The sequence below is a fragment of the Pongo abelii genome, chromosome 2 (assembly GCF_028885655.2).
Source record: "Pongo abelii isolate AG06213 chromosome 2, NHGRI_mPonAbe1-v2.0_pri, whole genome shotgun sequence".
In the NCBI taxonomy this organism is placed as follows: domain Eukaryota; kingdom Metazoa; phylum Chordata; class Mammalia; order Primates; family Hominidae; genus Pongo; species Pongo abelii.
Genome location: NC_085928.1, coordinates 65016128 through 65028487, shown reverse-complemented (window position 1 = coordinate 65028487; position 12360 = coordinate 65016128). Strand labels below are relative to the sequence as shown.

The 12360-nt window shown below is 38.4% G+C and overlaps 1 long non-coding RNA gene across 1 annotated transcript in view; it reads right to left on the bottom strand.

Moving 5' to 3' along the window:
* LOC129058522 (uncharacterized) overlaps positions 1 to 8134 on the bottom strand; it is a 60671-nt gene extending 52537 nt beyond the window's left edge. Inside the window, exon 1 of the long non-coding RNA XR_008523671.2 lies at positions 7791 to 8134. This is a non-coding gene — a long non-coding RNA (uncharacterized LOC129058522). The remainder of the gene's footprint in view (positions 1 to 7790) is intronic.
* Between the last annotated feature and the right edge of the window lie 4226 nt (positions 8135 to 12360).

The window sequence follows — 12360 nt, the reverse complement described above, 5'->3', positions numbered from 1 at the left end:
TACAAACACCTCTATGCAAATAAACTAGAAAATCTAGAAGAAATGGATAAATTCCTCAACACATACACCCTCCCAAGACTAAACCAGGAAGAAGTTGAATCTCTGAATAGACCAATGACAGGAGCCGAAATTGTGGCAATAATCAATAGCTTACCAACCAAAAAAAGTCCAGGACCAGATGGGTTCACAGCCGAATTCTACCAGAGGTACAAGGAGGAGCTGGTACCATTCCTTCTGAAACTATTCCAATCAATAGAAAAAGAGGGAATCCTCCCTAACTCATTTTATGAGGCCAGCATCATCCTGATACCAAAGCCTGGCAGAGACACAACCAAAAAAGAGAATTTTAGACCAATATCCTTGATGAACATTGATGCAAAAATCCTCAATAAAATACTGGCAAACAGAATCCAGCAGCACATCAAAAAGCTTATCCACCATGATCAAGTGGGCTTCATCCCTGGGATGCAAGGCTGGTTCAATATACGCAAATCAATAAATGTAACCCAGCATATCAACAGAACCAAAGACAAAAACCACATGATTATCTCAATACATGCAGAAAAGGCCTTTGACAAAATTCAACAACGCTTCATGCTAAAAACTCTCAATAAATTAGGTATTGATGGGACGTATCTCAAAATAATAAGAGCTATTTATGACAAACCCACAGCCAATATCATACTGAATGGGCAAAAACTGGAAGCATTCTCTTTCTCACTCTGTGTATGATTCTAAAGTATTGAAGAGCTCAATCATCACCTCCGGACCTTGCTCATGCTCTACCTGGAAACTTCTAATATTTTTTCATCTTAATCTTTTTTTTATTATTATTATTACTGTTGAGGAGTCTCCTCTTTCAGTAAACTCATTGAGCTTCTTAGTTTATATTACACGTATCTTCTATATTCTCACCAAGCCCTTTGTACTGTTTGGGTACTTATTTCTCCCTTTACGTAGATTCTTACATCTTTGTAAACATCAAGATTCTCATCTTAGGTGATAGGTGATAATCACTTAATAATAACTTTTTGGGCAGATGCATAAAGGAATGAATATTGAACTGAAAATCATCTCACATAAAATAATTCCTGTGAGAATCCACGTACATACTTTGACAGTGTTTCCACTGGAGACCAAAGAAGACCTGGGATGGCAGTCAGTAGAAGCCCAGGCTGGCACACCCTTGGTGTTCTTCCCACCATCCACTCCTGATTTCGGGTTCTTCACCAAACCCCAGCCCACATGGCAACCTGCTTCCTTTCCATGACCATCCCTTGCCAGCATTCCAACCCATTTCCCAACTAGTTAATCTTTTGAAAATTCTTTGAGCTACAAAATCAATACGCTCCACGCTGCCAGTATTTTTATCCAATGCAGATTTTATTTTTTAATCCTAGTTCTCTCTGACAGCCCACTTATGTTACTCTCTAACTTGATTAATGGATAGTTAATGGTACATTCCACGCTGTCCTTCAGTGACTCAGAATACTACAAACTTGTGTAAATCAAGTTAGATGATGATGATATTAACCCTGAGGCCAGATGTTGCTTTCCCCTGACATAGGTCAAGCAAGTGGCTGCCTTCATCATTTGTGTGAAAGGAAAAATTTGTCTCAAAATATTATCCAACAACAGTGAGGACCTGAAAGTTCTTATGTGTTTAAGAAACCTTTCTCTCTGGTATAAGTCACAATGCCTTCCCTGTTTTCCTAAAGAGTCAGTGTATTAACCGACAGGTATTCACCAATGCATTATTGGATAAATTCATTGGAGAAAATAGCTATAGCAAAACACCGAGAAAAAGCCCTGTGAGGGAATGGTAATATTTAAGGGGGAAGAAACATTTTTTAAATGTCTCATGGGAAAAGCTAAGGATGGTGCAATCAGAGGGAGGTGGATGGGGAATGATCATAGGCAATTTGAAAAAAACAAGTTTTCCAAAGTCAGACTGTACTTGGACATGTTTGTTTTATTTCTTCCACTATTCTGCCAGGAATTTAGTGGTTGTCCTTAAATTCAAAGTTCATAAAATAGTGTACTAGTTGTAGGAGTAACTCAAGTGACCATATTTAATTACTATCAACCAGAAACTATTTATAACCCTCCCTCAAAGGAAAAATAAATGTCTAGTCAAAAACTAGTATCACAAAAATTAGTTGCAACAGAAACACTAATTGCAACTCCAATTTCTTTGGAGTTCTCTGGATATTTATAGTTTCACACATTTGAGTGTGGTCAAGTCTAAACATGCTAGTTATTGTAATGAAAACTTTACAGCAAAATATCAAAGAAGAAATGTTCCTGTTAACTTACAAACAATAAGATCATATAACACTCATTCTTTACATAAATGTATTTCTTCAACATATCAATAGCAATTGCAGTCACAGAAATACTGAATGTTATCACAATTTTGTGACATTGTGAGATTATTTTCTATATTTTGTGCTTTTGTCTGATTTCATAGGTGCTTCAGCTAGACTCTATGAATGTGTTTTTGATCAATAATATGATCAAAAGGCAAAGAGCAATTTGAAACTTTTTATTAACTCAATTGACCTTTGATAGTTTCCTCTTCAAGATTTTTTTCTTCATATCTCACTTCAAAATTTTTTTTAAAAAAAACATACTTACAATTTAAAAAATTTCTTTAAGAAATACTTTTCCAGCAACTTAATAGCTGTTTTATTACATCTTTTAATCTAGATACGTATCTGGTCATCACTTGAAATTGAATTTTACGTAATAAGTTAAAACAGTCCTAGAGCATTCTTAACTAACTCTAAAAGTTACTTATATTTTAAAAAACTGAAACATATTAAAATCTATTTAATGATTTTATATTTATTGTATTTATTATTGGATAATACTTTATATTAAAATAGAAAAATATTTAAATATTCTGTTTTCAAAAACTACACTTTATGTTTTAGAACAGTTTTTCTAGGCTTTAACAAGAAAATAATCCCTAAATTATACCTTCCCACCAATATTCTGGAATCTCTATTAACAGTTCAGAAACGGTAAAAAAAATCTTTAAAAAATACATAGAAAAAAAATACTATATGACATGAATTCTTTTCAGTTTATGAAAGAGAGTTTGCTTTGGATTCTTGTTGTGACATCAAAAAAGCAGGCAGAACTCTTCAATTCAATGATTTAGGAAAGTCTTATTGAAATGAATACTCTTTGGTTGTGCTGTTCATTCCCTCAACGCTGGATCCTGAAGCCAGTGGTTTAATTGTGTCGATGACTAACTTCCATTGTGCAAAGAACTTAATTACATAGTGTGGTTCAGTTTCTATTTTGCCAGGCAGTCATTCATCCATAAAAGAATGCTGTAGAAAGTAAGTGGTAAAATGCAAAAGAAATTGAAAGCACATGATCGTAGTCAGGAAGCAAATAAGTAGCTTTCAAAAAAAAGCCAGGATGCTTTAACTGGGAGCTGCATCCAGTCCTAAAACAAAGAAAAAGTTGGCAGCCAAGAAGAAATATTTTTGAATTTTCCTTACTGTTCAACATCATAAAATTATTTGGACCCACTTTTGATCTTTTGGTTACTGATCAATTAGGGAAATTCATCAAGTGAAACTAAAATATCTTTAAAGCCATATAAATTTTTAAAAAGAACAATATTGCTCTTTAGAGGAATACTCTCCATCTCCTCTGTTGTGAAATAATTATTCTAATTTTTAATTTATAATAGTGGCTCCATAGGAACTGAGAGGACAGCTTTGCAATGACCCTGGGTAATCAAGGCAGGCAGGGTTGAAAGATTCATGTAGTATCTAAAACTTCATATTGCTTTACAGATGCTTTGAGTCTAGTATATAATATCAAGACACAATCCTGAAAATATTAGATGTCCTGTCTGTGACAATGTTGGCTTCAAATCACATATATTTATAAGTGAAAATGGAGAAGAGTTTAATCTGAGCATGAACTACACTTCCTAGTTGAAATAGGTCTCCTGAGAGTAGGAGATAGTGTACTCTGCAATCAATAATTACTTTATGTCACTTTTTTGTTGTTGTTGTTGTTTTATTGAAAAAGCTAAAATTTAACACAATTACATTTTAGTTGCTTTATCTCAACAGCTGATATTTAACATTTGAATTTGTGTTGATTTAAATTTTGAATTTGACTGGGTGCAGTGGCTCACGACTGTAATCTCAGCACTTTGGGAGGCTGAGGCAAGCAGATCACTTGAGGTCAGGAGTTTGAGAGCAGCCTGGCCAATATGGTGAAATCCCATCTCAGCAAAAATACAAAAATTAGCCGGTCATGGTGGGGCTTCTCTGTAATCCCAGCTATTTGGGAAGCTGAGGCAGGAGAATTGCTTGAACCCAGGAGGCAGAGGTTGCAGTGGGCCAATATAGCGCTACTATACTCCAGCCTGGGTTGAGACTACATCTCAAAAAATAATAATAACATAAATTAAGAAGAAACAATAAACTTGGGGGAATTTAAAACAATTATTTTCGTTCATTTTTGTAAAACATGGGGAAATTCAACAAGTAGAGACGCTAAATAATAAATTCCCAGGAATACCACTTGATCTGAATGGGGAAGACCACGATGAGAGCGACAAAAGTGATGTGGCACATAAAGCAGTCATAAAGCACAGACAGTAGAGCCTACACAGTAGAAACACTGACTTTGCAGTCAGATGAGTCTGGGGTTTGATTTCCAATTCTGTCACTTACTGGTTGTGTGACCTTGGATAATGTCATGCCTGTAAATATTTATTTCCTCACGTGAACTTATGATAATTATGACATGGATTTTACAGGGCTGATATGAGCATTACACGAGGTAATGTGTAGACAGTACTTGACTCACAGTAAATGTTCCCTGAGTTTGGGCTGAACTGAGTGTGCAGTGAAGAGGGATAAATTCTGGTGGCCATTGTATGTGCTTCAGTGTAATCAATGTCTCTCCTCATGAAGTATCTTGCAAAGTAAGGTCTATGGAAACAGTAAGCTTGCCTTCAGAGGCTTTCCAAAATCAAATTCCTTCCTGAACCTGAAATCCCTTCTTCTGTTATTTCTGAATCCACACATTTACCTGTTGAATGAGAAATTTTTGTGAGAGTTTATTCTTGATATATAAGCTCAAGGATCAATTTTATTATATATTTTCTCTATTAAGTTATAAAAACTCTCCAAGGGGGTGGGCAAGATATTGCCTGTTCATTTTGCTAGATTTTTCCGGGATATGAGGTGTGAGATAAAGATGATGCTTAAAAACCAGTGAGCTAAAGGTCCTGTAGAAGAGGCTACCATGCATAAATTGGAGTATTAGAGCACAGGTGCTGAGAACTGTGAACTTGTCTCTTTTATCCTAGTGATCACACAGGACTGAAGATCACAAATTAAGAAAAAAATCAGAAAAACTGAAAATGGCACAAACAAAGCATTTTGCTAAGAGTCTAAACATTGGAAAAATTGAGAAATTATTATTTTTTTCTTGGGGTTAAGAAAAGGGATGTGATCTAGTATATTGTTCAGGAATTCTAAAATTTATTTATTACTTAGTATTTTTTAAAATGGTACAAAATAGCGATGTAAACTTGAGTAATTCAGATTATTAATGAGGAATGTATTTTCTAAAAACAAGGATCTATAATAAAAAAAGTTCCTTAAAATTGGTAAAGAATCATCCTTAATGATTTTAAAATAACACAATATGAAATGTAAGAGTTTGGAGACATGAGAAATAATTTCAACCAAACCTTTGATTTTACCTGTTTATTTTATTTTACCTATTTATGCATCTATATATTATGCTTAAATTATAATCTAGCTTGGAGACAAACAGATAAAATTTATATTTACTAGATGAGAAAAGGGATTGGATTTTATGATAAGCTTAAAAACATTGAAATGAATACATTGATTTGTTTAAATATCCATTTTAGACATACAGCAAGGTAAACATAGAAAATTGCTCATAACATATTGATACTATCCTCTATATGATATCATTGAAGAATGTGAAACCTACTCCTGAAACAAAGAACAATAGAAATGGATCAGATGTGTTTGCTCTAATACAGATCCAAATTGCTGTGAAAGACACAGATCAGAAGGAAACTCTCCAGGGAAAATTTGCCAAAGTCATCATCTAATCATATAATCAGTATAAGTAGGTCATGAAAATACTCAAGATACTTGCCCCTAGAAAGTCTGACCTGGAAGAATTCTTTTTTCTTTTGAGATGATAATGAATTAGAGCTGGAAACACACCATCACTGAATATGTCAAATGGAAATTGAGAGTGAATTAACAAATAAACATTATGGACCTAATATCACCAGATGAAAAGCTTTCAAAATAAATGAGTTTGACATATTTTAATTCACCATGATAAATTCCAGTTGAGATTTTAACTTGGCTATGAAAGACTTTGTGGCACTGACAAGAAATGAATATAAAATGAGCCTGATAATAATAAAAAGTTTTAGGTACTTTTTTCTACTTTCCTTCAAAAATCCTCTTTATTTCCCTGTTCAATCAATCTTCAATTGCTAAAGAAAACCAATAAGTCATCAGACAAGTGCTTTAAGTGCTCACAGCATAGGAAAAAATTGGTCTTCTTTCCTCCCAAAGAATGCATTATTAAAAATCTGTAAGATGTGTTTTAAATGTACACCCATGCATCCAGACAACCACTGCCACCACAAAGAAGGAAAATAGTCCAAAAGTGACTCAAAAGGACATCTTTGTACATCCTGCAGAAAGCTGGGGCCTTTCAACATATTTGTGGCTTCATTGCAGGAAACAGACTCTTACTTGTTGATGAAGCTATTATGTAGTTATGAAGCAATGTTTTTTTAACTGAGGCTGTGCAATTTTTTTTAAACTATTGGTTAAAATACAGTAAATTTAAATTCTTCAGCAAAAAAAAAAAAAAATAGAAAACCAAAGAATGAGATTAATCTCCCACCCAGTTTTGTAGGAAAAGTTGCCACCTCAAAGATCAGGGGACACAATATGTTTCCAGTTATAATTTCCTCACGCTTAAAACTTGGCTGTGAAAAGCCAAGTCCCTTCAAGTGGATGAAATTTGGCATAGAAACCAGTGAATTGCCTGTTCTTAAAACTAGTTTAGCCCGGTCATGGTGACTCATGCCTGTAATCCCAGCACTCAGGAGGTCAGGAGATCGAGACCATCCTGGCTAACACGTCGAAACCCCGTCTCTACTAAAAATACAAAAAAATTAGCCGGGTGTGTTGGCATGCGCCTGTAGTCCTAGCTGCTCTGGAGGCTGAGACAGGAGCATCGCCTGAACCCAGGAGACAGAGGTTGCAGTGAGCCTAGATCACGCCACTGCACTCCAGCCTGGGCAACAGAGAAAGACTCAGCCTGGATAATAATAATACTAAAATTAAATTAAATTAAATTAAACAAATAAATTTAAATACCTCAGTTGCTTCTGTGGAACAGGAGTGCCAAATTTCAGGTTTCTCTGTAATCATATTTCCTCCCTTCCAACTTAAATACCTAATGTGATAACGATGCTGAAAACTATTAGTTTTCAACTGCTTTTACATTATGTGTAATAGTTATCCATATAAAGTAATATTCTTTACTCCTTCGCGTTAGATAATATGATATGTTATATCAAAGGATGATTTTCAAATAAAAAGGAATATATGCTAGCAGAACTTTAACGTATAAGCTCTATTGTGAAATGCAGTATATTAACTAAAATATTTTTTGTAATAATATAAACATATATGTCGTTCTGCGTCCGGAATTGGTGGGTTCTTGGTCTCACTTACTTCAAGAATGAAACCGCCGACCCTCGCGGTGAGTGTTACAGCTCTTAAGGTGGTGCGTCTGGAGTTTGTTCCTTCTGATGTTTGGATGTGTTTGGAGTTTCTTCCTTCTGGTGGGTTCGTAGTCTCGCTGTCTCAGGAGTGAAGCTGCAGACCTTTGCGGTGAGTGTTACAGCTCTTAAGGCGGCGCATCTGGAGTCGTCCCTTCCTCCCGGTGGGCTCGTGGTCTCGCTGGTTTCCAGGGGTGAAGCTGCAGACCTTCGCGGTGAGTGTTGCAGCTCATAAAAGCAGTGTGGACCCAAAGAGTGAGCAGTAGCAAGATTTATTGCAAAGAGTGAAAGAACAAACCTTCCACAGTGTGGAAGCGGACCCCAAGCGGGTTGCTACTGCTGGCTCGGGCAGCCTGCTTTTATTCTCTTATCTGGCCCCACCCACATCCTGCTGATTGGTAGAGTCCAGTGGCCTGTTTTGACAGGGCGCTGATTGGTGCCTTTACAATCCTTGAGCTAGATACAAAGGTTCTCCACGTCCCCATCAGATTAGTTAGATACACAGTATGGACACATAGGTTCTCCAAGGCCCCACCAGAGCAGCTAGATAAAGAGTGTGGATTGGTGCACTCACAAACCCTGAGCTAGACACAGGGTGCTGATTGGTGTGTTCACAAACCTTGAGCTAGGTACAGAGTGCTGATTGGTGTATTTACAATCCCTGAGCTAGACATAAAGGTTCTCCAAGGCCCCACCAGAGCAGCTAGATACAGAGTGTGGATTGGTGCACTCACAAACCCTGAGCTAGACACAGGGTGCTGACTGGTGTGTTTACAAACCTTGAGCTTGATACAGAGTGCGGATTGGTGTATTTATAATCCCTGAGCTAGACATAAAGGTTCTCCAAGGCCCCACGAGACTCAGGAGCCCAGCTGGCTTCACTCAGTGGATCCCGCACGGAGGCTGCAGCTGGAGCTGCCTGCAGGTCCTGCACCATGCGCTGGCATTCCTCAGCCCTTGGGCGGTCGATGGGACTGGGCGCCGTGGAGCAGGGGGCTGCGCTCCTCGGGGAGGCTCCAGCTGCACAGGAACCCACGGAGGCGGGGGAAGGCTCAGGCATGGCGGGCTGCAGTCCAGAGGCCTGCCCCACGGGAAGGCAGCTAAGGCCAGGCGAGAAATCGAGTGCAGCGCCAGTGGGCTGGCACTGCTGGGGGACCCAGTACACCCTCCGCAGCCGCTGGCCCGGGTGCTAAGTCCCTCATTGCCCAGGGCCAGCAGGGCCGGCCGCCTGCTCCTAGTGCGGGGCCGCCAAGCTCACCCCCACCCAGAACTCCAGCTGGCCCGCAAGCACCCCACGCAGCCCCGGTTCCCGCTGGCGCCACTCCCTCCACACCTCCCTGCAAGCTGAGGGAGTGGGCTCTGGCCTTGGCCAGCCCAGAAAGGGGCTCCCACAGTGCAGCGGTGGGCTGAAGAGCTCCTCAAGTGCTGCCAAAGTGGGAGCCCAGGCAGAGGAGGCGACGAGAGTGAGCGAGGGCTGTGAGGACTGCCAGCACGCTGTCACCTCTCAGTTCTATGATCAGCACTGATATGCAAGTATGTTACTGTGTTTGAACAACTACAATGTAATATTTAGAACTGGATAAATTGTATTAAATATTAAAATTTGTTTAAATTATGTAGTAGATATTAGATTTGCTTACCAATATTTTTTGTACATGTGACTATTGCAATTCCCCACTGCCCTACAGTAAGTCATGGCCTTGGACTTTGCTTTGCCAACAAAATATGACTTTAAGAGAGTATTAGTCCATTCTCACATTGCTATAAAAGATACGGGACTTGAGATGGGGTGATTTATAAAGAAAAGTGGTTGAAACGCCTATAATCCCAGCACTTTGGGAGGCCGATGTCAGGAGATCAAGACCATCCTGGCTAACACGGTGAAACTCCGTCTCTACTAAAAATACCAAAAAAAAAAAAAAAAAAAAAAAAAAACCCAAAAACCAAAAATAATTAGCCGGACATGGTTGCCGGCGCCTGTAGTCCCAGCTACTCAGGAGGCTGAGGCAGGAGAATGGCGTGAAACCTGGGAGGTGGAGCTTGCAGTCAGCCAAGGTTGCACCACTGTACTACTGCACTCCAGCCTGGGCGACAGAGCGAGACTCCTTCTCAAAAAAAAAAAAAAAAAAGAGGTTTAATTGTCTCATGGTTCCACAGGCTGTAGAGGAAGCATGGTGCTGGCAACTGCTCAGCTTCTGAGGAGGCCTCAGGAACTTATAATCATGGTAGAAGGCAAAGCGAAGTGAGAGTAGGCTTATCACATGGCCAGAGCACGAGCAAGAGAGTGAGGGGAAGGAGTTTCAGACTTTTAAACAACCAGATCTCAGGAGAACTGACTACCATGGGGACGGTCCCATGGGAGATGGTACTAAACCATTAATGAGAAATCCACACAATGATCCAATCACTTCCCACCAGGCCCCACCTCTGACATTGGGGATTATTTTTCAAAATGTGATTTGGACGGGCACACACGACCAAACTCTATCAAAGAGCTTATGCACAACTCTCCCCTCTTTCTTTCCCTGTTGCCGAGACCCCTGTTGTCCTGAGGCCATGTGTTTATAATGAAGCAGTTACTGAATGCTTGACCCTCCCCACCAAGTTGCTGTATGAAGGACAGCTGCCTTGGAGAGATGCCCAGATCTATAACAGACATTGTGTAAGATAAAAACAACACTTTTGTACTACTGAGGATCTGATATTTGTATTTTATTTATTATGGATTCATAATCCAGATTGGCAGTAATCTAGAAACAGTAATTTTCAAACTTTTGAAATTTTTGAGTATTTTATATACATATGGGAATATGTATACATATTTATAAAAGTTATAGCTTGTTGTTTTGCAGTTTTTTAAAATTAACTTCTGGGATACAATGTGTAGAACGTGCAGGCTTGTTACATAGGTACACACGTGCTATGGTGGTTTGCTGGACCCAACAACCCGTCATCTACATTAGGTATTTCTCCTAATGCTGTTGCTTCCCTAACCCCTCACCCCTCAACAGGCCCGGACAGGTGTGTGATGTTCCCCTCCCTGTGTCCATGTGCTCTCATTGTTCAGCTCCCTCTTATGAGTGAGAAAATATGGTGCTTGGCTTTATGTTCCTGTGTTAGTTTGCTTAGAATGATGGTTTCCAGTTTCATCTATGTTCCTACAAAGGACATGAACTCATCGTTTTCTAGGGCTGCATAGTACTCTATGGTGTATATGTGCCACATTTCCTTTTTCCGGTCAATCACTGATGGGCATTTGGGTTGGTTCCAAGTCTTTGCTATTGTGAATGGTGCTGCAATAAACATATGTGTGCATGTGTTTTATAGTAGTAATGATTTATAATCCTTTGGGTATGTACCCAGTAATGGGATTGCTGAGTCAAATAGTATTTCTGGTTCTAGATCCTTGAGGAATCACCATACTGTCTTACACAATGGTGGAACTAATTTACACTCCCACAACAGTGTAAAAGCATCCCTATTTCTCCACATCCTCTCCAGTATCTGTTGTTTCCTGACTTTTTAATGATCACCATTCTATCTGGCATGAGATGGTATCTCATTGTGGTTTTGATTTGCATTTATCTAATGACCAGTGATGATGAGCTTTTTTTCATGTTTCTTGGCTGCATAAATGTCTTCTTTTGACAAGTGTCTGTTCATACCCTTTGCCCACATTTTGATGGGGTTGTTTTTTTCTTGTAAATTTGTTTAAGTTCCTTGTAGATTCTGGATATTAGCCCTTTGTCAGATGGATAGATTGCAAAAATTTTCTCCCATTATGTAGGTTGCCTGTTCATTTTGATGATAGTTTCTTTTGCTGTGCGGAAGCTCTTTAGTTTAATTATATCCCATTTGTCAATTTGGCTTTTGTTGCCATTGCTTTTGGTGTTTCAGTATTTTACTTATATATTTTTATAGTATAAAATATAGTCAAAAGGTAAAAAATTAAAAATTAAAAAAGGATGAATTTTTAAAAATAAATTGGGCTCTAATACTTTTACTACATTTCAATCTAGTATCTTTGCTCCTCAAATACCTGCATTTTACTTTGGAGATCACTGATCCAGAAGTTAATGAGACCATGAAATTGATGTAGAGATAATTAAGAAAAAAAATCACTATCAAATATAAAGAGACACTATAATTTTAGATTCTAATCATTAGGTCTCCTCTCTATAGGCAACGTGTCTGAGTGTGGCTGAGTATCATTAGAGCCTTCCTCCACACTAAATAAATCACAATCTCTGCAGAGGCTAGAAATCTTTGTATTTCAAAGGCCCCCACATGATTCTTACATGTCTTAACGTGGTAAAAACATATGTCTTAAAGTGTTCTGGAATAAGGTAGCCAGATGTACCTTTTCATGGCAAAATACCTGAAGGTGATAATATGTAGGCCATTGAGATTTCTGTGCACTGATTTCTATACTTGTTGGTAATGACTAATTTGAAGATGAAGTTCAAAGACAGAATTCTGTGGAACTCAATTTCCTCCTGGAAACTATCTCAACTAAAATATCA